Source organism: Octopus bimaculoides, chromosome 29 (genome assembly GCF_046866305.1).
Source record: "Octopus bimaculoides isolate indiv1 chromosome 29, ASM4686630v1, whole genome shotgun sequence".
Classification (NCBI taxonomy): Eukaryota; Metazoa; Mollusca; class Cephalopoda; order Octopoda; family Octopodidae; genus Octopus; species Octopus bimaculoides.
In genome coordinates this window covers 7,565,694-7,591,856 of record NC_142956.1, presented here as the reverse complement: position 1 = coordinate 7,591,856, position 26,163 = coordinate 7,565,694, and the positions used below count along the sequence as shown (strand labels likewise).

The window sequence follows — 26,163 nt, the reverse complement described above, 5'->3', positions numbered from 1 at the left end:
AGTGACAAACAAAATATACACCGCCAGAAGTTGTTGACAAACAATAGCAGCAATTTTATTCAGCTGAATACATGTCATTGATTGGTTGAAATTACCGAAATACGACAACTTTAACATGAAATAACTTTTAAAATATAAACTTTTCTCAACACCTCTAAGAGTAAAAGATGTTTTATATGACACTTTCTACCAGTGTTCAAAGTTTGAAAGTGTTTAGTTCCAAAAAATTAATTTCACAATGTGCCGTTCAAAAGGAAAAGATCTGGTGTTTGTGTGTACAGGTGTGTGTGTGTGTATGTGCAGAATTCTGTTTGCTTGTGTGTAGCTGTGTGTGTGTGTGTGCGCGCGCGTGTGTGTGTGCTTGTGAGTCTGTGTTTGTGTGTACAGGTGTGTGTGTGCAAAACGAATATAACGTCTCTGCATCCAAGGGTTTCCTGATTCATACTAACAAGAATTCAATTGCGGGCCTGTATTTATATAATACATTTCAAAACAAATAATATAAACAAAAAAAAATTAATAAAACGTAACTATGAATCTGATCATAAAAATCGCCCACAAACATAAAAAAAATAAACCGAACCACATGGTTCCGGGTTCAGTCCCACTGTGTGGCACCTTGGGTAAGTGTCTTCTACTATAGCCTCGGGCCGACCAAAGCCTTGTGAGTGGATTTGGTAGACAGAAACTGAAAGAAGCCCGTCATATATATGTATATGTGTGTTTGTGTGTCTGTCCCCCCCCCCCAACATCACTTGACAACTGATGCTGGTGTGTTTACGTCCCCGTAAGTTAGCGGTTCAGCATAAGAGACCGATAGAATAAGTACTAGGCTTACAAAGAATAAGCCCAGGGGTCGCTTTGCTCGACTAAAGGTGATGCTCCAGCATGGCCGCAGTGAAATGACTGAAACAAGTAAAAGAGTAAAGAGTAAAGAGCAGGAACAAAATTGTAGCACTCACCCCCACCCCCACACACACACAGATACACACACGGAACGCCAACCTCAAAAGAACTTCCTCGATCCAATCGCGCTCTCTCTGTCTCGCTTTTACGCTGACTTGAAAAGATACCCTTCCCCCCCACCACATATATAAAAAAAATTTTGTAATTTTATAGAAAGCGACGATCTCCAGTTTGACAGTAACGGTACTCATACCATAATTTTTGGGACCGGTCTGAACAGCAAAGAAGGAAACAACGGTGGAAAACTTCTAAAAAGTGGGTATCATAAGTAAAAAGTTATAAAAAAAAGGAGAAAACCGGTGGGTCGAACACGAACCCGGAAATATATCAGTTTATAATTTCATAATTCGTTCCGATTTCATTATAATGTGCAATTTCATTTGATCGATTTCATTATATTTGATTTTTAACCTAAGTATAACCCCAGCCCCTAAACCCCTTTTGTTTTGTTGTGTCCTTGTGCTGTCCCCTCTGTGTCATGGCCTGTGTGCCAAATAAAAGAAATAACTCATACTGTAATTTTGCCCCCAACATGTCAGGGTCTTTTGGAATTAAGAGAGGTATGTAAAAATGAGATATTTTGCTCACTCACACACACACAACAAAATGGCAATTAAAAAATATTTTTTTCTCTTTTGGTAATTCATATTTAGAAAGTTGATCCTCGGTTTGGCTGTTGTTTCTAGCTTGGCAGATTTCGGTTGGATTTAAATTTTGAAATTCTTTCTTTGATAATTCATATTAAAATTTTGAAATGTGTTTCTAACATGTCAGGTTTTCTGTTCAGATGCTTTTTGCGTCTGCTATTTTATAATTCTAAGCATGCATGAAACATTAGTAGATTTAACACTTTACTTTCACATCTTGTCATAGGGCGGGGGGAGGGGTGTTCATTTATTTTCTATTTTTGAAAAATTGAAATTTTACAAAATACTATTTTCAAGAATCATAATCTCTGTATTTTTTGCATATTTCGCCAAAATTTTTTTTCAAAAAGTGAAAATTTAAGAAATTGTGGGGGAAAGTTTGAAATGCAGTTTTCATGGTGGCAATTCTAGGATTGTAATAGAATCACACTGAGTCCTAATTCAATCATTACCTGTTGTGTTGTGGAAGAGGTAGACTCAGAAAGGGTGAAGTGGTGAGAAATGATCAGAGGAGATGACAAAACACTGGCAATTTGGTGTGCTTGAGAAGAACCACCCAGCAAAGTAAAATCCATATCCATTTCTCAACTCCCTCTTTCTCCCACAATCCACCCATGAGCACCATTGCTGATTCCACTTCCCATCTGTTCACACTCACGTGTCCATCTTCCTACCTGCACACAATATGCCCTTGTTAAATCAGCTCCCAACATGTAGCTCCCACGCACCCTTTCAAATCTTGTGAACTAATCCACCAAGCCACCCTCCCTAATCCCCAGTGTACCCTACTTTATACACCACCCAGTAACTTGGATGAATGGCCCCTGCTCCCTCTCTGTCACATCTTCACTATCTTTCCCTCCTCTGTCTTCTCCATCTGAAGGAGTCATGACCCTCCTCTAATGCAAGACACCTTTCTCTCCCGCAACACTAGCTCCCCCACCACCTCCACCAGTCGAGAGGTCTTTGTCTTGCAAATTAATTGATTGGTGACCTCACTGGTTCTGATGGCATGTAAAAGGCATCCAGTACACTCTGTGAAGTGGTTGGTGTTAGGAAGGTCGTCCAGCCATAGAAACCAAACCTAAGCAGACAGTAGTGTTTGGTGTGGTCTTCTGACTTGCCTGTTCCTATCAAACCCTCCTACTAATGCCAGCATAGAAAAGGAACGCTCGATGATGATGATGATGATGTGTGTGTAAAATTCTGGAACAAGTTGTGACTGCAGAAGCTATAGAAACTAACAAGAACTTCAAAATATGTTTTATTTTCCAGAGATGACCTTATGAAGCACAATTCAAAATACATCTCAAAATTTGTTGAGTAAGTTGCAGATGGAGGTGAGAAATAATTTTTGTAAGAAATTTACAGATTATTTACTGCCAAAACAAGCTGTAGAATCTTTCTTCTTGTTTTAGATCTCAAATAACATTTTCTTTGGAGAAAAATTGATCGATCGCTCCATAATCAATATGAAGAGAAGACACTGAATCACACTGGGTCAATCTTAAGAATTGTTGGATCTCAAAGAATATCTCCAAAGCAAAAATAATCTGTTTTGACAACAAATAACGCAAAAGATTTTTGTGATTCAATAAAGAGGATGATGGAGAAAATGAGAAAAAGATGTTATTTGGTTATTACTATCATGTTGTCATCATGTCACACTGCCACTAATATGGCATCTTTGGATATTCAATTTGTCTGGAATTGCAAGAAATTTCGAAACAAAAGCAGATCTGAAGATTTTGGTTAATTCAAGCCTTACTTTTTAACAGCATAATGCAATGCTGTCTGCCCATCTTTGTCAGTGATGTTGAGATCAGCTCCTGAGTCTGCCAATAAGATTATTAACCTTTTGTTGCCTCGTTCACAAGCAGCCATAAGGAATGTAACGCCGGCTGAAGATGTTTAGTTAACCTGAAGAGAAGAAAGAGAAAACATGTGAAATATATTAAAGGAGAGAGAGAGAGAGGAAGAAAGAAGAGAGAGTAAAGAAGATGCAGTAGTGAAAGAAAGGGGATATGAAAGAGAAAGAAAGAAAGATATACACATACATACACATGCATGTACACACATAGACACACACCAGTACGCAGCATGAAATAAAATGCCTTGCTGAAGAATATAACACACAGCCCAGGCTGGGAGTCAAACTCACTATCTCCTGATTGTGAGCCTGATGCCCTAACCATTGAGCCATTCACCTTCATATGCATATGCACACATACATACACACACACATGTGTGTGTATGTATGTATGTATAGTTTCAGTCATTCAAGTCCTACCACTGGTCTAAGTGCAGCAAAGCTACAACTTCAAATTCTCACAAACATTTAACTTAGACATTGTTACCTAATTAAATTACTATATCCATACTTTGTTATATATATACTGATATGTATGCATGTATATATGTATAGGTTATGTCTCCAATCTGGTATGCTCATTTTGTCCAGAATACCAAACTACTGGAAGCTGTCCACAGATGTACAACCATACAATTAGCCTCTTTAAATCACTTATCATTTTTTAAATATATTGCTTCTCCATGCATTGACACACAGAAATTTTTCATTTCTAGCAACTCACTCAATAGAATCCAACAAGATTATCCCTCATCTTTCAATAACAGCTTTGACCACTTCTAGAATTTAATATCTTTACCACTCTCAGACATGCTTATAAAATTTTTTTTTAAACCATTCCAGTTTCCATGATATCAGAAACAATATTTTATGCTCAGAATTGTCAAGGCATGGAATAAACTATTTACACCAGTTGTTAGCAGTCAGAACACTGTAACCTTCAAAAACACAACACTTTCTGTAATTCAGAAACACTGGTTCCTATGCACCCTTTCCTTTTTATGGTTCTTTTACTGCTCCCTTTTCTTTCTTTATGTTTTATCCCGTGTACTATGACATGCACTTTAGACGACCATTGGTGTCTTTCTTTACATGACTTGTGCTCTCTGTCTTTTCATAGAAGTGGACAGAGCAATATCGAGAGAAATCAGTACAAATATACCGTTTCATGGTAGATGGAAGAGTCTTTCTTATGAAACATAAGATGTCTGTCTTAGTTACAACCTCACTTTTGTCTGACTGAAGGGGAAAAAAATCAGTTGAGAAAATCTTCCAGTTTATTACTGGTATCTGTGATATCAATTATGAATTGAAGAAAACACTGACAAGATTTCAAACGTGGTATCTGATAAGAGACACACAGGTAAATAACAGAAACCATCTAAACAAAGCAACCGTAGGGATTAGACCATAAGATGGTGTATAAAGTAAATGAACAGGTGAAGAGCTACAAAGGGTCAAAACCCTCAGAAATAATTGTGGAGATTCTAAATATGTCTGACAGGATTTTAGTTTTAAATTCCCTGGTAAAACTCATGAAATTCTACACTGTGTTATCACTGATGTCTGGCGTAGTAGCGCTTCCATTTAATGCTATAATGATGAAGGAGCTTTAAGAGATGGCAAGAGAAGAACAGGATGTTTGAAATGAAGCATGGATCTTCAGATGTCATATGTCTGGTGAAACAGCAACATGAGATCATCTTGAAAAAGAATAAAAGCAAATCTACAAGAAAGGTTTTAGAGAAATATCCCACATTCTATTCACTGTAGAGCACAGGTAAATCAGGGTGAAAAAGGCTCAGAAAGACTGTTCAGTTCATGCATAAGCTCAAGGAAAAGACTGAAAATCTATTTATGTTAATCACTGAATGTATTACAAAGTAATTATTTGTGATTAGATATCTGTGACAAATTTGGAATGACACCAACCACAGCTAAAAATGTGCAACTATGGAAAAATAGACACAAATGAAAAGAAATTATGGAGAAAGTAAGAAATATTATGAAAATAGTGATCAGAATTTTGAGCCTAAATGAGGCAGCAGTATCAGGGCTTACTTTAGTTTGTAGCCATACAATATGTAAGAAGGTGTGAGTGGTTCATACACAACTGTATTACAGCTGTACAAACAACACTATCGACTTTATCTTGAGGAAAACACCTATCTTCACTAACTGGCAGACATTCACCCACCATTGAAATACATGTATGATGGTCATTAATAAAATAAAGGATGTTTTTTCTGCATTTCACCATTTGTCAGCTGTCTTCCCTCCCGAATTAAAAGAAGCCACATTTTCTGGTCTCTTACCAAGAGTATCCCTATAGACCTTAAAAAATCATTCCACCCACCACTCCCTAACCATAATGGTTCTATACCAGTGCTTCTTTAACTTTTTAATTATGGCCCCTTTTTATTTACTAAGAGTTTTTCAATGCCCCTTTTCTTGCTATGATTCAAAATCCCTCATTTTTAATGTTCTCAAAGGTCAGATTAATTTACCTCTGGGTCCTAGTCTTGACATGGGTGACTACTTGCCACAGCACCACCCCACAATAAGTGAACATTTGATGCATCACCCCTTCACTTTAGTTTCCAATCCAGACTCAACTACACATTGAGCTTCATATATTTGTACCACCATAGCCTTCTTGTCTCCTTGGTCCTTATAAAATTTTCCACAATCCCTACCCAAGGGTAGTACTACTATGTTAGAGAAGCCCTGTTTTATAATTCTTGCTGATAGTGTCCTGTCTGCTGACTACCAGCCAGTCATTCTAACATCCAACATTTCAATTATGAAGTAAAATGTCATAAACAGACATCATCTTTGTCCCTTTGGGTATCTTTCTCTATTCAATGAGCACCAGTACAGTTCTATAAAGCTGGTTCAAGCAGGGGTCTGATTCGTACTCGACTCCCCAGTGTTTTGGTATGTTTGACAACTTCTGCAAAAGAAATGTTGTAGCCCTTGGCATTGGTAAAACCTTTTATTAAGAGAATTTCTTGACAACGTCACCATTCATCTATAGGATCCATCTGTCCCCCATCTCTTGGACTGAATATTTCCTGCCAGAATATGAGGATTAGAAGAAAGAGGTAAAGAAAGAAATGAAATATTATGGACAAATATATGTGGTTACTTAGGAACATTTAATATTGTGTACAAAATAATAAACAAACATTTAACATTGAGGAAGCAATATAAAGTAAACTAACTTTTTCAGGCTGTTTTTCAATAAGTCGTTTGACATCTTCAAAGTCCCCAGTCAGAATGTTCCTTATAATCTTATCTACATCCATGTCTTTTGAATAAAAAGGAAAGTAAGATAGTTTTTAAAAACTTATAAAATGAGGTAAAGAGCAATTTAAAGAAGACTGTGTTTCTCAAATCTCCCATGAAATGACAGAAATATTAAAAACTTCAGCTTATCTCAAGTATTATTTATAGCTGAATGTTCTTCTTGACACTAATAAACCTAACAACAGTCATTGTGTTGTGTCTCTTGGTTTGCTACATTGCTCTGCTTATCACATTCTCATTGGTCACACACACACACACACACACACACACACACACACACAAGCATGTGTGTGTGTGTCTTTACATTTACTGTCTCTGACAATTTCTTAGCTATGGGTAATTAGATTGTTATCATTTCTCCTGTTGATGAATAGACCATTGGAATAAGAGATCCCTAACTCGAGCAACAAGTAAGGATTAAGGACATGAATGGGATCCAGAAGTAAAAAAATGCATCAAATATATATTCATCTAACCCATGCAAGCATGGAAAATAGATGTAAAAATGGTTGCCATACATGCATACACATACATATGTACTTCTATGTATATGCATATGTATACATGTGTGTGTGTGTGTGTGTGTGCGCGAAAGTGTGGCGCTTAGCGGTTAGGGTATTGTGGCTAGATTGTGAGTTCAATTCCCATACTGAGTAGTAAATTGTATTCTTGAGCAAAATACTTCATTTCACTTTGCCACAGTCCACTCAGCTGTAAATGGATCACCCTGCAACAGACTAGTCTTATGATAAGGGGGAACAGACATTGGCCTGCTTGTATAGCCAGTGGGATAGCATTGTTTGAAAGTCAATTGATATTTGATTTGGATTTTTAGTAGCACGACACGCTTTAGAATTTTTAGCCAATTGTATATACCTTCTTGATAGGCTGTTCTATACATCTGTGTTTTTATTCGTGTATATATTTTTTACCTTCTGTGTATTTTATATATGCATACATTTTATGTTTTTTTTTATATATGTATACTTTATATGTTTAAGAGCGATGGTAATATTTATATATGATCAAATGTTTGGAAATATGCTGTTATATATAAAGTCATTGATGTGAATTTGATGTTTTTTCTATGATCAATGTGGTCTATAGTATAAGATGTACAGAGGGACGATGCAGAAATAAGACAATGACATATGTAGGCGAAACAGCAAGGAGCATAGGGGAGCGGGCAAACGAACATTGGAGGGAACTTAAGGAAGGGAAGAACTCATCAGTTCTGTACCAGCACGCTGAGCAAGACCATAGAGGCTCAATCAACAACATAGAAATTAAAATCTTATCTACACATAGCAGTGATGCAGCACTTAGACAAATTACTGAAGCTACACACATAATAGAAGAGAAACTTAGCCTGAATAGGAAACTAGAATGGAACACTAACACACACCACTAACAAACCACAAACCACATGTGACATGTTACCCATAAACCAATAATAATATGAACAAAATATAATACAATACATAGATAAACAAATGGAATTAAATACTACATACGTTAACAAAATTTAATTAAACACAAAAACAAAAAAAAAACACACACATGAACAAATAAATAAATAAGAACAAATACAAACGAACACGTATTAACAGAATATAGGTGATACAGACACTCCCCACACACACACATGCACTTACAAAAGACAGACACATTGAAGGACACGCATGCGTAGACACATACAATACGAATACAAAATACAAAATGGCTAATAGTTAGCAAGGTGAGACACACATAAGAAAGAAGGAAACAAAGGACCACTGATGAGGTCACAGAAGTGTGACGAAAGAACTCTGGCCGAAATAAGATTAAGATTAATGTAATATAAAGCTGAAGCAAATTAACACCAAATATACAGTGCGTGTGTTTTTATTGGCTAAACTGGCAATATGACCATCCCCAAGTACAACAACATATATATGTATATATATATATATATATATATATATATATATATAATGTGTACACATATATATGCTCAGGAAAAACCACTACAGATTTTCTTCCAGAGTTTTCTTCTGAATGGCAAGCTGCCAAACAAACTGAAGGAGGGAATGATATGCTCAATCCATGAAGGAGGAAGCAGAGCAGATGCCATAACTTATAGGCCTAGGTCTCTGACTTCACACATCAGCAAAGTCATTCCTGGAAGAAAGTGACTTGCTGGGTGATAGCATGGTTTTCGACCAGGTAGGAGCTGCCTATAGCACTATGACTGGGTGATGAAACAGTTACTCAACAACTCAAATGTGGACGTAATATACCTTGACTTTGCAAAAGCTTTCGATAAAGTTAATCATGATATGATATGCCACAAACTATGCAATTTTGTCATAGCTGGAAAACTTGCACAATGATTACATGACTTTCTCTGAAAGACAGAAATCAGGCAGTGGTAGCCAGTGGTGCCACCTCAACAGAACTACAAATAGTGAGTGGTGTTCCACAGGGCACTGTCTTAGGGCCACCAATTTTCATTGTGGCCCTCTCAGATATGCTCTCCACTGCCCTGATACCCTCGCTAGCTACGGAGACGACACGAAAGTTTTTCAGAAAATGCAGAACCCTAGTGATGTTGCATGCCTGCAGCAGTAGCTGGATGCAATTTACAGATGGGCTGAGGACAATAATATGCAGTTTAATGCTGGAAAATTTCAAGCCCTGCACTACCAGCACCCAAAATTGAACGGAAAACATACAGGGTATACTGGCCCAGTGGGGGATTACAATCTCGTGTGTGATCTGGGTATCAACATGAGTGATGATACCTCTTTCCAAGTGCACTTTAACAAGATGACGACAAAGTGCAGACGGTTGGCTGGATGGATCCTGAGAACCTTCAGAACTAGAGACAAAGAAACCATGATGGTCCGCTGGAGGACATTCATCCTCAGCTGCCTGGACTACTGCTCCTAATAATGGTCCCCCCACAGTGTAAAATTAACAGTGGACCTTGAAGCAATCCAGTGACGCTACAAAAAGATCACCTCATTGCAACAGCTCAGCTACTGGGGACGGCTGAAACAGGTAAGACTCTACTCCCTAGAGTGAAGGTGGGGAAGATATGCAGTAATATATATCTGGAAGGGATTGTACCAAATTTTGGTTTTGAAAGCTACACAAATGCCAGAACGGGTCACCACTGCACAGTGCCAAAGATCCCAACACTGCCGTAACATTTCAGGACCAGTTACTGCAACAGCCTGGGTTTCAAATGCCCAAGCTTTTTAATATTCTCCCAAAGATCATGAGGGACCTACACAAAGGTTTTTCAAAAGAAAACTGGACCTCTTCCTGTTGAGAATCTTGGATGAACCTGTCTTGTGACAGGAGGCGCAAATGAGGACAATGACATCAAACTCCCTTATTCACCAAATGCCACATATCAGAGGAAGTTCTCAATAATGACAGTGTGCCCCAGCATGGCCGCAGCTTTGAGTAGTAAAAGATAAAATATAATATATATATATATATATATATATATATATATATATATATATATATAACTTTTATAAGTAATATTCTAAAAGAATATATAACTGAACTTATGTTGAGTGCTCAATTATTTTGAGCAAATAAATGTGTATATATGTGTTTTTATATTATTAATAAATTCATAAACTCATCAATAATATACTCAGGAAATCAATATTTAATATTTTGAAAGACATACATCCAACATGACACGGCAACATAATAAATTTAAAATTTAAAATATAAATATACGAAATATAAATATCAATATATATAAAAATCTGAATATAGATAAATATATGTGTGAATATATATGCGTATAAAAATTTATGCGTATTTAAGCATGAATATTGTAAAGTCTAAAATATAAAATATAAAGGAACCTAAAATTTAAAGAGTTAAATATCTTAGATCATTTCGCGGATATTACTATAATCACAAAGTGATCTAAAGATCATCTTATTATCAGTAATTCCGCTCTTCAGAGATGCATTAAGAACCAATAGTATATATATATAATATTAAAACATTAGAAATATTAAAAAATTAAAAATAATAATAAAATATATACTGTCCTTTCTATAAATTGTCAAATTAATCCTTCTGAAATATGTAAAGTTCATTCCTTTCATCCTTTGTTGAAATTTCAAGTGTTAAACACTTATTTGTATAAGAATTGGTATTTTTTTTTTTTTTTTCTAAATGTATAGAAGACCTCGGCAAAACTCATTCCGCTATTAGACGTGTTGGTAATCATATAAATCCGATCCAAGTTTGAAAATTCATCCACCGCGAATATTTCAACATTAAGTTTTAAATTTGGCTAGACCTCAGAATATTGCAAATAAATAGTTTTTGTTAGAAGATTCCATTTCAAATTCAATTTCAATTAAATTTTTTTATGAAGTAATATATTGGAATCTGAGTTCAAATTCTTAAGTATTTATTTTTAATTAATTAATTGTAAATTGCTATCATTAGATTTCCCTTATTAAGTCTCTATGTTTAACATGCATATATATCTAATATTTACCCATATATATATATATATGCGAGTAAAAATAAATACAAAAAAGGTGGGGGTTTTTTGTATGATTGTGTATAGAGGAATATATTTTTTTGCTTAAAAGAGTTCCAACACTGTCTGTTTTTTATGTTTTATTTATATTCCTGCAGAACTAATGTGGGGTAGTCTGTCATACCGGCCATGACGAAGGGAAATAGCCCTGAAACTCGAGTCGCCTTTATATATATATATTTATATTTATATATTTATATATTTGATCCTTTATATTGAACACTCAATATTTCATCTACATTCAATACTTTCTTTCATGGTGCCATCCATTTTTATGTTATTTTATTTTATATTGTATATTGTATATCATATTATATATTGTATATTCCATATTCTATACCCCACATTAGTTCTGCAGGAATATAAATAAAACATAAAAAACAGACAGTGTTGGAACTCTTTTAAGCAAATATATATATATATATATATATATATATATATAGATATAGGTATATACATCCAAATATGTGCGCTTTTTATATAGATATGTTCATAAGAATACACACGTGTTTTTTATTTTACCTTATTTTTAGATTTATTATAATATTTGAAGGTTTTATAATACCTGTGTTTACATGATGTTATCGCATCTAATCTATTATTTATTAAGTTATCTAGTTTATATCGTAATATATTCAGCAATTCTAATGTGCATAAACGGCAATTATTTGATTTATGTGTGTATGGTGTAGCAGAATCTATTATTGACCAGTTTAGTTTATAATTAATTTTATTTTTATTGAGTTTTTGTATATATGTAGCTAATGAGGTTGTATTATTATTTGTATTTGGTTTAAAGGAATGTATATGTGCCAGGTATCCGTGTTTAGAATTAATAGAGCTCCCTATGTATACCATTTTATGTGAGTTATTAGTTATTTTTCTATGCATTTATATATTATATTTAATCTTTTGCAATTTCCTTGTAAAGGACATATTTTTTTATTTTTACATGAGCAATTATTATTATTTTTATATCTCTGTTGTGAATGTTTATTATTATCCTTATTATTATTAGTGGTATATAAAGTATTATTTATAGAATTTGTTGTGGTATCTATTATGTTGGAGTTATGTGTGTTCATTTTTTGTGACTTATTTTTATTTATATTAGGTTGTATTATTGGGTTTATTGTTATATTTTGTCTTTTTTCAGTTATATGGTATTTATTATGTTTTTGCTGTCGTATTATATCAGTATTATTATTAGGGGTTTGCGTATTTATATTCTTATATTTATTTGCACTTCTATTTATGATGTCATTATTATTGCTATTATTAACATTATTGTTATTATGGTAGTTTTTTTATATGTATGAATTTTTCGTCTATTTGAACTGGCAATAATATATCTTATATTTTAGACTTTACAATATTCATGTTTAAATACGCATAAATTTTTATACGCATATATATTCACACATATATTTATCTATATTCAGATTTTTATATATATTGATATTTATATTTCATATATTTGTATTTTAAATTTTAAATTTATTATGTTGCCGTGTCATGTTGGATGTATGTCTTTCAAAATATTAAATATTGATTTCTTGAGTATATTATTGATGAGTTTATGAATTTATTAATAATATAAAAACATATACATATATATATATATATGACAAGATTTAAGACAAGTAAATGTTTTCTTTACCTTGAATCAGAAGTTTTCAGTTGGATAAGTTTGTGTTTTAAGGTTTTCAGCTGAGTAAGCTTGTTTCGAGGTTTTCAGTTGGAGACGTGAGTTGCAAGTCCTCTCGCTGCTATGAATAAATCGATTTCAGTTTCCTAGTTATATATTTGTAATAAGCAAGAGGTAAGTCGTCTCAGACACACAAACATACATATATATACATATATATAGTAAAAGATAAAATATTATATATATATATATATAGATATAGATATGCAGGGCAGGGAATCGTCAATTAGTAATAAAATGAATAATTAACAATTTTGCCGGGTAGCTCAGTATGAAAAAACCTTTTCGGTAAAAAACATTTATAATCATAAATATATAGGGATTGACAGTAACCTGCTTCTCCAACATACTGAGAATTCAGAAATAGCAGTCAAAGAACTACTGATTTCAAAACTACAAATTATTACTCCAGATTGATAGCGATATTTTTGATACACACAGAACAAAAAACAGTAGAGAAGAGTAAAAAAACCACCTGCCTTTAGTTAATTTAGTACGATCGTTTCACAGTTAAGAGTAAAGAATACTCTATTCTGATCTTCAGCTAAATATTCCAATAAATTTGTTAATGTCTAAATAACTCACGTTAATTTTGACCATGCAAACATCAATACCACGTGAGGAAGACGTTAAGACGTGGTATTGATGTTCGCATGGTCAAAATTAACGCGAGTTATTTAGACATTAACAAATTTATTGGAATATATATATATATATATATATATATATATATATATATATATATATATAACTTTTATCAGTAATATTCTAAAAGAATATATAACTGAACTTATGTTGAGTGCTCAATTATCTTGAGCAAATAAATGTGTATATATGTGTTTTTATATTATTAATAAATTGATAAACTCATCAATAATATACTCAGGAAATCAATATTTAATATGTCCTTGTAAAGGACATATTTTTTTATTTTTACATGAGCAATTATTATTATTTTTATATCTCTGTTGTGAATATTTATTATTTATCCTTATTTGTAAGCCTAACACTTATTCTGTTGATCTCTTTTGCCAAACTGCTAAGTTATGGGGACGTAAACACACCAATATCCATTGTCAATCGATAGTGGGGGGGGGGATAAACATAGACACACAAACACATATATATATATATATATATATATATATATATATATATATATATACAGATATTCGACGGGCTTCTTTCAGATTCCGTCTAGAAAATCCACTCAGAAGGCTTTGGTCGGCCCGAGTCTATAGTAGAAGACACTTGCCGAAGGTGCCACACAGTGGGACTCAATCTGGAACCATGTACATATATATGAATATATATATGTGTATATATATGAGTATATATATATATTTGTATATACATATATGTGTATGTAGATGTAAGTATATATATCTATATTTATATATATATATATATATATATACATATATATATATATCATCATCATCATCGTTTAACGTCCGCTTTCCATGCTAGCATGGGTTGGACGATTTGATTGAGGACTGGTGAAACCGGATGGCAACACCAGGTTCCAATCTAATTTGGCAGAGTTTCTACAGCTGGATGCCCTTCCTAACGCCAACCACTCAGAGAGTGTAGTGGGTGCTTTTACGTGTCACCCGCACGAAAACGGCCACACTTGAAATGGTGTCTTTTATGTGCCACCCGCACAAGCCAGTCCAGGGGCACTGGCAATGATCTCGCTCGAAAATCCTACGGGAGCCAGTCAGGCGGTACTGGCAACGGCCACGCTCAAAATGGTGCACCTCATGTGCCACCCGCACCAGAGCCAGTCCAGGGGCACTGGCAACGATCTTACTTGGCTTGCCGGGTCTTCTCACGCACAGCACATTTCCAAAGGTCTCGGTCAGTAGTCATCGCCTCGGTGAGGCCCAATGTACGAAGGTCTTGCCTCACCACCTCAGCCCAGGTCTTCCTGGGCCTACCTCTTCCACGGGTTCCCTCAACTGTTAGGGTGTGGCACTTTTTCACGCAGCTATCCTCATCCATTCTCACCACATGTCCATACCAGCGCAATCGTCTCTCTTGCACACCACAACTGATGCTTCTAATGTTCAGCTTTTCTCTCAAGATACTTACACTCTGACGGGTATTCACATTGACATTACACATCCAACGGAGGATACTGGCTTCATTCCTTGCGAGTTTACGTATGTCTTCAGCAGTTACAGCCCATGTTTCACTGCCATGTAGCATGGCTGTTCGTACGCATGCGTCATACAGTCTGCCTTTTACTCTGAGTGAGAGTCCCTTTGTCACCAGCAGGGGTAAGAGCTCTCTAAACTTTGCCCAGGCTATTCTTATTCTAGCAGCTACACTTTCAGCGCACCCACCCCCACTACTAACTTGGTCGCCCAGATAGCGGAAGCTATCGACTACCTCTAGTTTTTCACCCTGGAATGAGATAGAAGTTGTTTCCTGTTTGTTTACAGTCTTTATTGCACCTGAACATCTGCCACAAACAAAAACTAACTTGCTAGTTAACCTGCCTTTGATGTTGCTGCACCTCTTATGTGTCCATAGCTTGCACCGGGTACATCTTATAGAGTTACTACCTACTCCTTTTCTACATACTGAGCAGGGCCATCTACCTGAAGGGGTTTGTGTTTTATCTACCTTCCTACTTATTAGGATTTTGGTTTTAGCTAGGTTGACTCTAAGGCCCTTCAATTCTAGACCTTGCTTCCACACCTGAAACTTCTCTTCTAGTTCTGATAGTGACTCCGCAATTAGGGCAAGGTCATCAGCATAGAGGAGCTCCCAGGGGCAACCTGTCTTGAACTCCTCTGTGATTGCCTGGAGGACTATGGTAAATAATAGAGGGCTGAGGTGTGTACATATATATGAATATATAAATATGTGTATATATGAGTATATATATATATATATATATAATTTATTAATGAGGGTAGAAACTGATATTAATCAATTAAAACCAGTGGTCTAGCATATTAAAAAACATATATTCTTTTTTCGTAGTTAGATGATTCGGCATCTATTTCTAGCATATAGGAGTCCACTCACTCCTCTTCTTTTTGTATATATATATATATATATATAGATAGATAGATAGATACAAGTTGGGCCGTTCATGTACACAGCAAAGTTAACATGGCCAGCAGAATGTGTTCCTGGATCCTCAGAACATTCCAGTCGAGAGATATCCAGATAGCCACACCATTATCCTTCTCTTCAGGTCTGCATGCTTCACCACCTTCCCATTGTCGCAGGACTTCCGAATAAAAATAAAATGAAAATATACTAAAGATAAATAAATATATATAAATATATACTAAGAATAAAGATACATATATACTGAAAATAAAATATATATATATAGGGGGGAAAAAAGGAAAAAGGGCCCACATATCGAGGAGAGGTCAGCAATGCCTGCACAGAGTTTTAGGTCCAATAAGGCTTGCACGACATCTCATAGACCCTCTCCACTCTATTCCCATTTTTCAGAGACATGCCAGAGCAAGATGTCTGGTGCCAATATAAGTCACAGGCTCAGGGATGTGGGAGTGTGCCATGATCTCTAGCACAAACCAAAGATCCTCAAAATGTCCAATGCCATTCCCTGCATATCTGGTTTTATATCAGAATGACCTTCTCCTAGAGACATGCTTCAACAGAAGCTGAGGGGTACCTAACTCCCAAAGGTCTTTCAGCATGCCAGACACGACCCCAGAATTTCTGCATACCTATGCTGTTGCTAGATAGCTGTTGAGCCTGCACTAGGTCCATCTGACCTTTCAACAGGTCTTGTTTTTAATCCTGCTGGGTTTCTAGCAACCCTCCTCATCTGGATATCCAGGTGGGTGTACCAGTTTAGCTGGTGACAACCCAACCATGCCACAGGTTGTACTGGATTCTATGCTGGTTTACTGTCTGTTCAATGTCAAATTTCTTTTCATCAGCGAACACCAGTCAGGGCAGCATGCCTTCAACAATCTCATGAATGCTAAGACGATTCCTTTCCTGTCTCCTCGTAGAGTATTATGATTGTATTTCGGTCTATAGCCATTATCTTATCTACAAATCTGAATTTATTTAGTCTGAAGCAAACACAAGACACACTATCTATTGATAGTCATTAAAGCCCAAAACTTTGGTTGCCTTAATTTTGGAACACCCTGTATACACCCCCAACACACGCATTATCATTATCCCCTTCTCTCTCCCTCCTTCTCCCCATCGTTCTTTCTCTCTCTCTCTCTCTTTCTCTCTCTCTCGCTCGCTATGTATATATACACAAATGCACATACATAAATACAAACTTAGAAACGTATATACATACAAACAATATTATTTGTAGACGACCTGAAGATTTATTCTAAAAGTGTTAGCAATGCCAAAAGACAACTGGAATTAATTGCAACCTTTTCAGCTGATATAGGCATGGAATTTAGAACGAGGAAAGTCATTACCCCAAACCCAAAACTTGTGCATTAATTCTCTCCCTCACTCCCTCTCTCTCTCTTATATATATATACACTCAAATATATATGGACATACATACATGCATGGCCATCCACTTGTAATTGAGGAAGACCATTGTGCATTCTAGGACTAACTTATATTTTGCATTTGCAGCAGCTCTGTTGGTGCCTAACGAACCCTGATCTTCACAAGCATATACAATTGCAAACATTGCAAACCAAGCTTTCCCCATTCACTACACCAGCAGTGCGCTTTCAAGCAGCACGTTTAAGTTCTTCATGCAGACTACATGCTCTCTCAAAAGTGTCGACCCCCTCTTTAACCGGCTTCCACTTTCTGTGGTGATGACAGGCATTGTTCTCCCATTCAGTCTCTTGCATATCACAGGCCTTTAATGAGGACTTGGCACAGTCCTTAAATCACAGCCTTGGTTTATGCTGGGGTCTCTTTCCATTGACATGTTCCCAATATAGCATCTGCTTAGGGATCCTGCTATCCTTCATTCTAATAAGGTGTCCAGTCCAACGTAACATGGTGCTTGTGCACCATTGCCTCAATACTCAAGATATCAGCTTTTTCTAGGTTTACTCCAATAGCATTTCCCCTCTGCAAGCTCACCATAAAACAGCTGTTTCGGCATGCGTTCATCTGCCATTTGAACAATATGGCCACACCATCTCATTTCGTTCCTCAAACACAGACACACAAACATACATATATATACATATATATAGTAAAAGATAAAATATTACATATATATATATATATATATATAACTTTTATAAGTAATATTCTAAAAGAATATATAACTGAACTTATGTTGAGTGCTCAATTATTTTTAATATGCTTACATACCGAAGGGCTTGGTAAAAATTATTAATTGTTGATTTATTAATAAATTAATAAATTGATAAACCTTTACCCTTTTAATTTGTAATAATTATATATATATATATATATATATATATATATATATATATATATATATATGTATGTATGTATGTATATATATATATGTATGTGTGTGTATGTATATATACAGGGAGAGAGAGAGAGAGAGAGTGTATATATATATATATATTCATATAGAGGGGTGTTCATTAAAGATTTCCATTTTCAGACTTCAATGAAGATGCTTGAAGTGAACTAGTGGAATGCAATCCCCACAAAAGTACTCAAGATTTAGCATTATATATGTATATACATGAGAGGTGTCCTTTAAAAATTTCCCCTGCCCCACTTCCCAAGGACTGGGATAAACAAAACTTGACATAATTATTAATCCTTTTCTACATAGCCATCACCAATGGTGACACACTTCTCCCATCACTTTATGCTGCTGTGAAGACCTTGTCTGAAGAAGTCAGTAGTTTGCGTCTGAACCAAAGCTTTACATCGGAAATAAGTTGATCATCATCCGAAAAATGCTTCCCCTTCAAAAAGGACTTTATGGTTCGAAAGAGATGGAAGGCAGATGGTGTGAGGTTAGGAGAGCAAGGAAGACGAGGAAGGGTTTCTCAGCCGCAAGAGTGTGCTTTCGTCTCGGTAACCTGCACATTGTGAATTAGGGCATCGTATTGGTGCAGGCAGACTCCTTTGGTCAGCATGCCACGTCTCTCTGCTTTGATGGTGCCCTGCAATTTCTGCAGCATAGAAGCATAATATGCTCCATTAATTGCGGTGCCCTTTGCCAGAAAATCCATCATCACTACTCCACGCTGGTCCCTAAAGACTGTGAGCATCACCTTGCCTGCTGAGGGCTGGACACGAGCCTTCTTTGGAGGCGGTGAGTTATCATGTTTCCATTGCTTCAACTGGACTTTAGTCTCAGGGTTATAGTGATGGCCCCATGTTGCATCCCATGTGATAAGTCTACCGAAGAACTCTTCCTCATTTTCTTGGCACACTGCCAAAAGAGCCTGAGGGCAATTGACTCATTCCTGCTTCTGAAAAGGTATAAACATCTAAGGAATCCATCATGCAGATAACTTCTGCATGTCGTGAATATTTCCCACAGACCCTACACTTATCTTCACTTCTTGGACGAGTTGCCAAATAGTTTTGCACCGATCTTCCAAAATGGCGGCTTCCACTTTATGGATGGGTTCCTCATCAATGGCAGAATCTGGTTGACTACATCATATAATGGTGTATTGTCACCATAAACTAGTTCCATCTCATTGAAAGTTCCTTTTGATGTACAACCTTCCAAGTATAAGAACCTGACCACTGATCTGCATTCACCTGCCTCCGTTCAGTCCACTTCAGCAGTCATTATAGACAAAGGAATACAGGTGAAAGCTACAATTTACAATGTGACATGTAGACACATGTATGATTATACTTGTATAAGTCCAGAAGTGGGCCAGGAATAAATCTTTAAGGAACACATATATGTGTGTGAGTGTGTGAGTGTGTATATATATATATATATATATATATATATATATATATATATATATACATATATATATATATATATATATATATATATATATATATATGTGTGTGTGTGTGTGTGTGTGTATTTACATATAGTTATATATATATATATATATATATATATATATATATATATATATATATATATATATATATATGTATGTATATTATGCATATATGTCTATGCATATATATATCTGTATATGTATGTATATCATCATCATCATCATCGTTTAATGTCCGCTTTCCATGCTAGCATGGGTTGGACGATTTGACTGAGGACTGGTGAAACCGGATGGCAACACCAGGCTCCAATCTAATTTGGCAGAGTTTCTACAGCTGGATGCCCTTCCTAACGCCAACCACTCAGAAAGTGTAGTGGGTGCTTTTACGTGTCACCCGCACGAAAACGGCCACGCTCGAAATGGTGTCTTTTATGTGCCACCCGCACAAGAGCCAGTCCAGGGGCACTGGCAACGATCTCGCTCGAAAATCCTACGGGAGCCAGTCAGGTGGTACTGGCAACGGCCACGCTCAAAATGGTGCATCTCATGTGCCACCCGCACAAGAACCAGTCCAGGGGCACTGGCAACGATCTTACTTGGCTTGCCGGGTCTTCTCACGCACAGCACATTTCCAAAGGTCTCGGTCAGTAGTCATCGCCTCGGTGAGGCCCAATGTTCAAAGGTCTTTCCTCACCACCTCAGCCCAGGTCTTCCTGGGCCTACCTCTTCCACGGGTTCCCTCAACTGTTAGGGAGTGGCACTTTTTCACGCAGCTATCCTCATTCATTCTCACCACATGTCCAAACCAGCGCAATCGTCTCTCTTGCACACCACTACTGACGCTTCTTATGTTCAGCTTTTCTCTCAAGATACTTACACTCTGATGGGTATGCACATTTACATTACACATCCAGCGGAGCATACTGGCTTCATTCCTTGCGAGCTTACGCATGTCCTCAGCAGTCACAGCCCATGTTTCACTGCCATGTAGCATGGCTGTTCGTACACATGCGTCATACAGTCTGCCTTTTACCCTGAGTGAGAGTCCCTTTGTCGCCAGCAGAGGTAAGAGCTCTCTAAACTTGGCCCAGGCTATTCTTATTCTAGCAGTTACACTTTCAGCGCACCCACCCCCACTACTAACTTGGTCACCCACATAGCGGAAGCTATCAACTACCTCTAGTTTTTCTCCCTGGAATGAGACAGAAGTTGTTTCCTGTTTGTTCACAGTGTTTATTGCACCTGAACATCTGCCACATACAAAGACTAACTTTGTAGTTAATCTGCCTTTGATATTGCTGCACCTCTTATGTGTCCATAGCTTGCACCGGGTACATCTTATAGAGTTACTACCTACTCCTTTACTGCATACTGAGCAGGGCCATCTACCTGAAGGGGTTTGTGTTTTATCTATCTTCCTATCTGTATATGTATGTATATGCATGTGTATATATATATATATATATATATATATATATATATATATATATATATATGTATATATATGTATATATGTATATATATGTATATATGTATGTGTATGTATATATATGTATGTGTATATGTATATATTTATAAATATATGTATATACATATATTTATGTATATATGTATGTATATACATACATATATATGTGTGTGTGTGTACCGATGCAATTTGAAAAGCCTGCTTCTTACATAGATATATATGAGTGAACAACTCTAATGTACTATGTTGGATAAATTTGGTGTTCGTCTGGTATGTTGATTTTTGTTCATTTTTATGTGTCTTGATTATGCCTGCACTGACGATTAAAAGTGCATTTTGTGCACTAATTATGAAATTATATGATCTGCAGCTGAATCCGTTTTTAAGGAGCTCACTTCAAGAGTTGCATTCCCTCGCGTTCGGTACACTGTATTTATTATGGTAGTTCTGACTTTGAGTCCCTCATAGCGTGAGGCATTTATGTGTAGTAATGCCCTTAATACATATATAAATATATATATGTATATATATATATGTCTGTGTGTGTGTGTGTGTGTGTATATATATATATATATATATATATATATATATATATATATATATATATATATATATATATATATATATATGTTTGTATTAGTATGTGTGTGTGTGTGTGTGTGTGTTTATATATGCATATATGGGTACAGGATGTCACCAACTGTGTAAGCAACATGAAATTCGTAGACGAGTTAAATATGTAAACCATGAAAGAAAAAATGGAAAAGAGGACAACACAGACAAACAGTCTTTATATATACATATATATATATATGTATATATCAGGGTGAAAAACTAGAGGTAGTCGATAGCTTCCGCTATCTGGGCGACCAAGTTAGTAGTGGGGGTGGGTGCGCTGAAAGTGTAGCTGCTAGAATAAGAATAGCCTGGGCAAAGTTTAGAGAGCTCTTACCCCTGCTGGCGACAAAGGGACTCTCACTCAGAGTAAAAGGCAGACTGTATGACGCATGCGTACGAACAGCCATGCTACATGGCAGTGAAACATGGGCTGTAACTGCTGAGGACATACGTAAGCTCGCAAGGAATGAAGCCAGTATCCTCCGTTGGATGTGTAATGTCAATGTGAATACCCGTCAGAGTGTAAGTATCTTGAGAGAAAAGCTGAACATTAGAAGCATCAGTTGTGGTGTGCAAGAGAGACGATTGCGCTGGTATGGACATGTGGTGAGAATGGATGAGGATAGCTGCGTGAAAAAGTGCCACACCCTAACAGTTGAGGGAACCCGTGGAAGAGGTAGGCCCAGGAAGACCTGGGCTGAGTTGGTGAGGCAAGACCTTCGTACATTGGGCCTCACCGAGGCGATGACTACTGACCGAGACCTTTGGAAATGTGCTGTGCGTGAGAAGACCCGGCAAGCCAAGTAAGATCGTTGCCAGTGCCCCTGGACTGGCTCTTGTGCGGGTGGCACATGAGATGCACCATTTTGAGCGTGGCCGTTGCCAGTACCGCCTGACTGGCTCCCGTAGGATTTTCGAGCTAGATCATTGCCAGTGCCCCTGGACTGGCTTGTGCGGGTGGCACATAAAAGACACCATTTCAAGCGTGGCCGTTTTCGTGCGGGTGACACGTAAAAGCACCCACTACACTCTCTGAGTGGTTGGCGTTAGGAAGGGCATCCAGCTGTAGAAACTCTGCCAAATTAGATTGGAGCCTGGTGTTGCCATCCGGTTTCTCCAGTCCTCAGTCAAATCGTCCAACCCATGCTAGCATGGAAAGCGGACGTTAAACGATGATGATGATGATATATATATATATATATATATATATATATATATATAAAGTGTAGTATATTGCCACTTAAGTGTGGCTGATCCCTAGGGGTGGATATTTCATTTAGAGAATTAACATTGCTATATATATATATATATATATATATATATATATATATATGTATGTATGTATGTATAGTAGATATATATATATACTTCATATATATATATATATACATATATATATATATATATAATTATGTGTATTTCTTCTATCTTAATGAATAAAAATTCTTCGGATAGAATAAATGGGTTAATAGAAACCAATGTAGCAAAGAACACAAAATAACTGTGGTTTAGTTCCTGTTTTTAAGGCAGGAACTCCTTGAAATTTTGGGTATTTGAGTATATTTAAAAATTTAAGGAATGGAGAAAACGCATGTTATAATTGCATACTTTATTCCTACATATATTTCAAAGGATTACAACCTATGTGATCCATAGGGATCTGTGATATTAAAATTGTAACCTTCTCATCAGGGAAAGCATGGGAATCATCTTAAACGTAAGACATTATGACCGATTATGAAAACAATAGATGGATAAGGTTATGACTTGATTCATTTGAAAAAAACCGTTAGAGAATTGGACGCTGCCGGATAGTGGGTTGGACAACACATACATATAAATGTGTGAGAACGTACATGCATACATAAATACATATACACAAATACACACATACATGCACATAGATACACACACATATATATATATATATATATATACACACACACACAAATATATATACACTCATACGTCCACATTTATACATATGCACATACGTACCTACGCATATACAAATATACACATATGTGTGCATGTCCTCATATACACATATGTATCCATTTATATATACACATGTATAAACAGAAATAGACTCATACACATACACATAGCTATACATCTACGCCTATTACCTAATAAAATAAACAGATACGCATATACATATACATACATGTATACATGCGTAAACACACGCATGCACATACATACATACATACATACAAATACATAAATATATATATATATATAAAAAAGAAAAAGAACTCAAGTGTTTTCATATATACATACATACACATACCCATATATATATATATATATATATACATGTATACATAAATATATATACATATATATACATATACATACATATATATACATATATATATATATATATATATATATATATATATACACATACACATACACACATACACATATACACATATATATATACATACATACACAGACACATATATATACACATACAAACACATGTGGACATACACACTCACATAAACTTGTATACACAATCATATACATACATTTATAACACATTTATACACACAATTATAACATGCGTTTTCTCCATTCCTTAAATTTTTATGTATATATATATATATATATATATATATATATATATATATATAGTAGATATATATATACTTTATATATATATATATATATATATATATATATATATATATATATATATATATATATATATATATATATATATACACACATATATATAGTCGATATATATACATATCTACAATATATATATAGTATACATACATATATATAGGTATGTGTGTGTGTATGTATATATATATATATATATATATATATATATACTATATATACATGTAGGAGTGGCTGTGTGATAAGTAACTTGCTTACCAACCATATGGTTCCGGGTTCAGTCCCACTGCGTGGCATCTTGGGCAAGTGTCTTCTACTATAGCCTTGGGCCAACCAAAGCCTTGCGAGTAGATTTGGTAGACGGAAACTGAAAGAAGCCCGTCGTATATATCATCATCATCATCATTATTGTTTAACGTCCGCTTTGGATGCTAGCATGGGTTGGACGATTTGACTGAGGACTGGTGAAACCGGATGGCAACACCAGGCTCCAATCAAATTTGGCAGAGTTTCTACAGCTGGATGCCCTTCCTAACGCCAACCACTCAGAGAGTGTAGTGGGTGCTTTTACGTGTCACCCGCACGAAAACGGCCACGCTCGAAATGGTGTCTTTTATGTGCTACCCGCACAAGAGCCAGTCCAGGGGCACTGGCAACGATCTCGCTCGAAAACCCTACAAGGCCAGTCAGGCGGTACTGGCAACGGTCACGCTCAAGATGGTACATCTTACGTACCACCAACACAAGAGCCAGTCCAGGGGCCCTGGCAACGATCTCACTTGGCTTGCCGGGTCTTCTCACGCACAGCACATTTCCAAAGGTCTCGGTCAGTAGTCATCACCGTGGTGAGGCCCAACGTTCGAAGGTCTTGCCTCACCACCTCAGCCCAGGTCTTCCTGGGCCTACCTCTTCCACGGGTTCCCTCAACTGTCAGGGAGTGGCACTTTTTCACGCAGCTATTCTCATTCATTCTCACCACATGTCCAAACCAGCGCCATCGTCTCTCTTGCACACCACTACTGATGCTTCTTATGTTCAGCTTTTCTCTCAAGATACTTACACTCTGACGGGTATTCACATTGACATTACACATCCAATGGAGCATACTGGCTTCATTCCTTGCGAGCTTACGTATGTCCTCAGCATATACACTCATATACACTCATATATTTGCGCCATGAGTGTATATGTACATGGGTGTAGGTATACATGTGGAGACACGTGAGAGTGTATGTGTGTATATATGTATATATGTGTGTATGGAGACGTATGTGTATGTGTGTACATGTAAACATGTAAACATATATAAGCTTGTGTGTGTATATGTGCATATGTATCGATGTATATATGGAGGTATAGCTATATGTATGTATGTACATATGTACGCATGTGTGTATGTGAGTATGTATGCGTATATATGTAAATGTGTGTGTGTATCTGTGCGCGTTTATGTGGGTGCATGTGTATC

The 26,163-nt window shown here is 36.2% G+C and overlaps 2 protein-coding genes across 4 annotated transcripts in view; both read right to left on the bottom strand.

Annotated features, from left to right (window-relative positions):
* The window catches only part of LOC106882791 (uncharacterized), a 179,574-nt gene extending 166,418 nt beyond the window's left edge, over positions 1 to 13,156 (bottom strand). Inside the window, exon 1 of the mRNA XM_089345194.1 lies at positions 13,020 to 13,156. The gene's annotated coding sequence lies outside the window, so the exon portion shown is untranslated. The remainder of the gene's footprint in view (positions 1 to 13,019) is intronic.
* The window catches only part of LOC149130325 (uncharacterized), a 179,790-nt gene that overhangs the window by 41,635 nt on the left and 111,992 nt on the right, over positions 1 to 26,163 (bottom strand). The gene's annotated exons all lie outside the window — the stretch shown is intronic.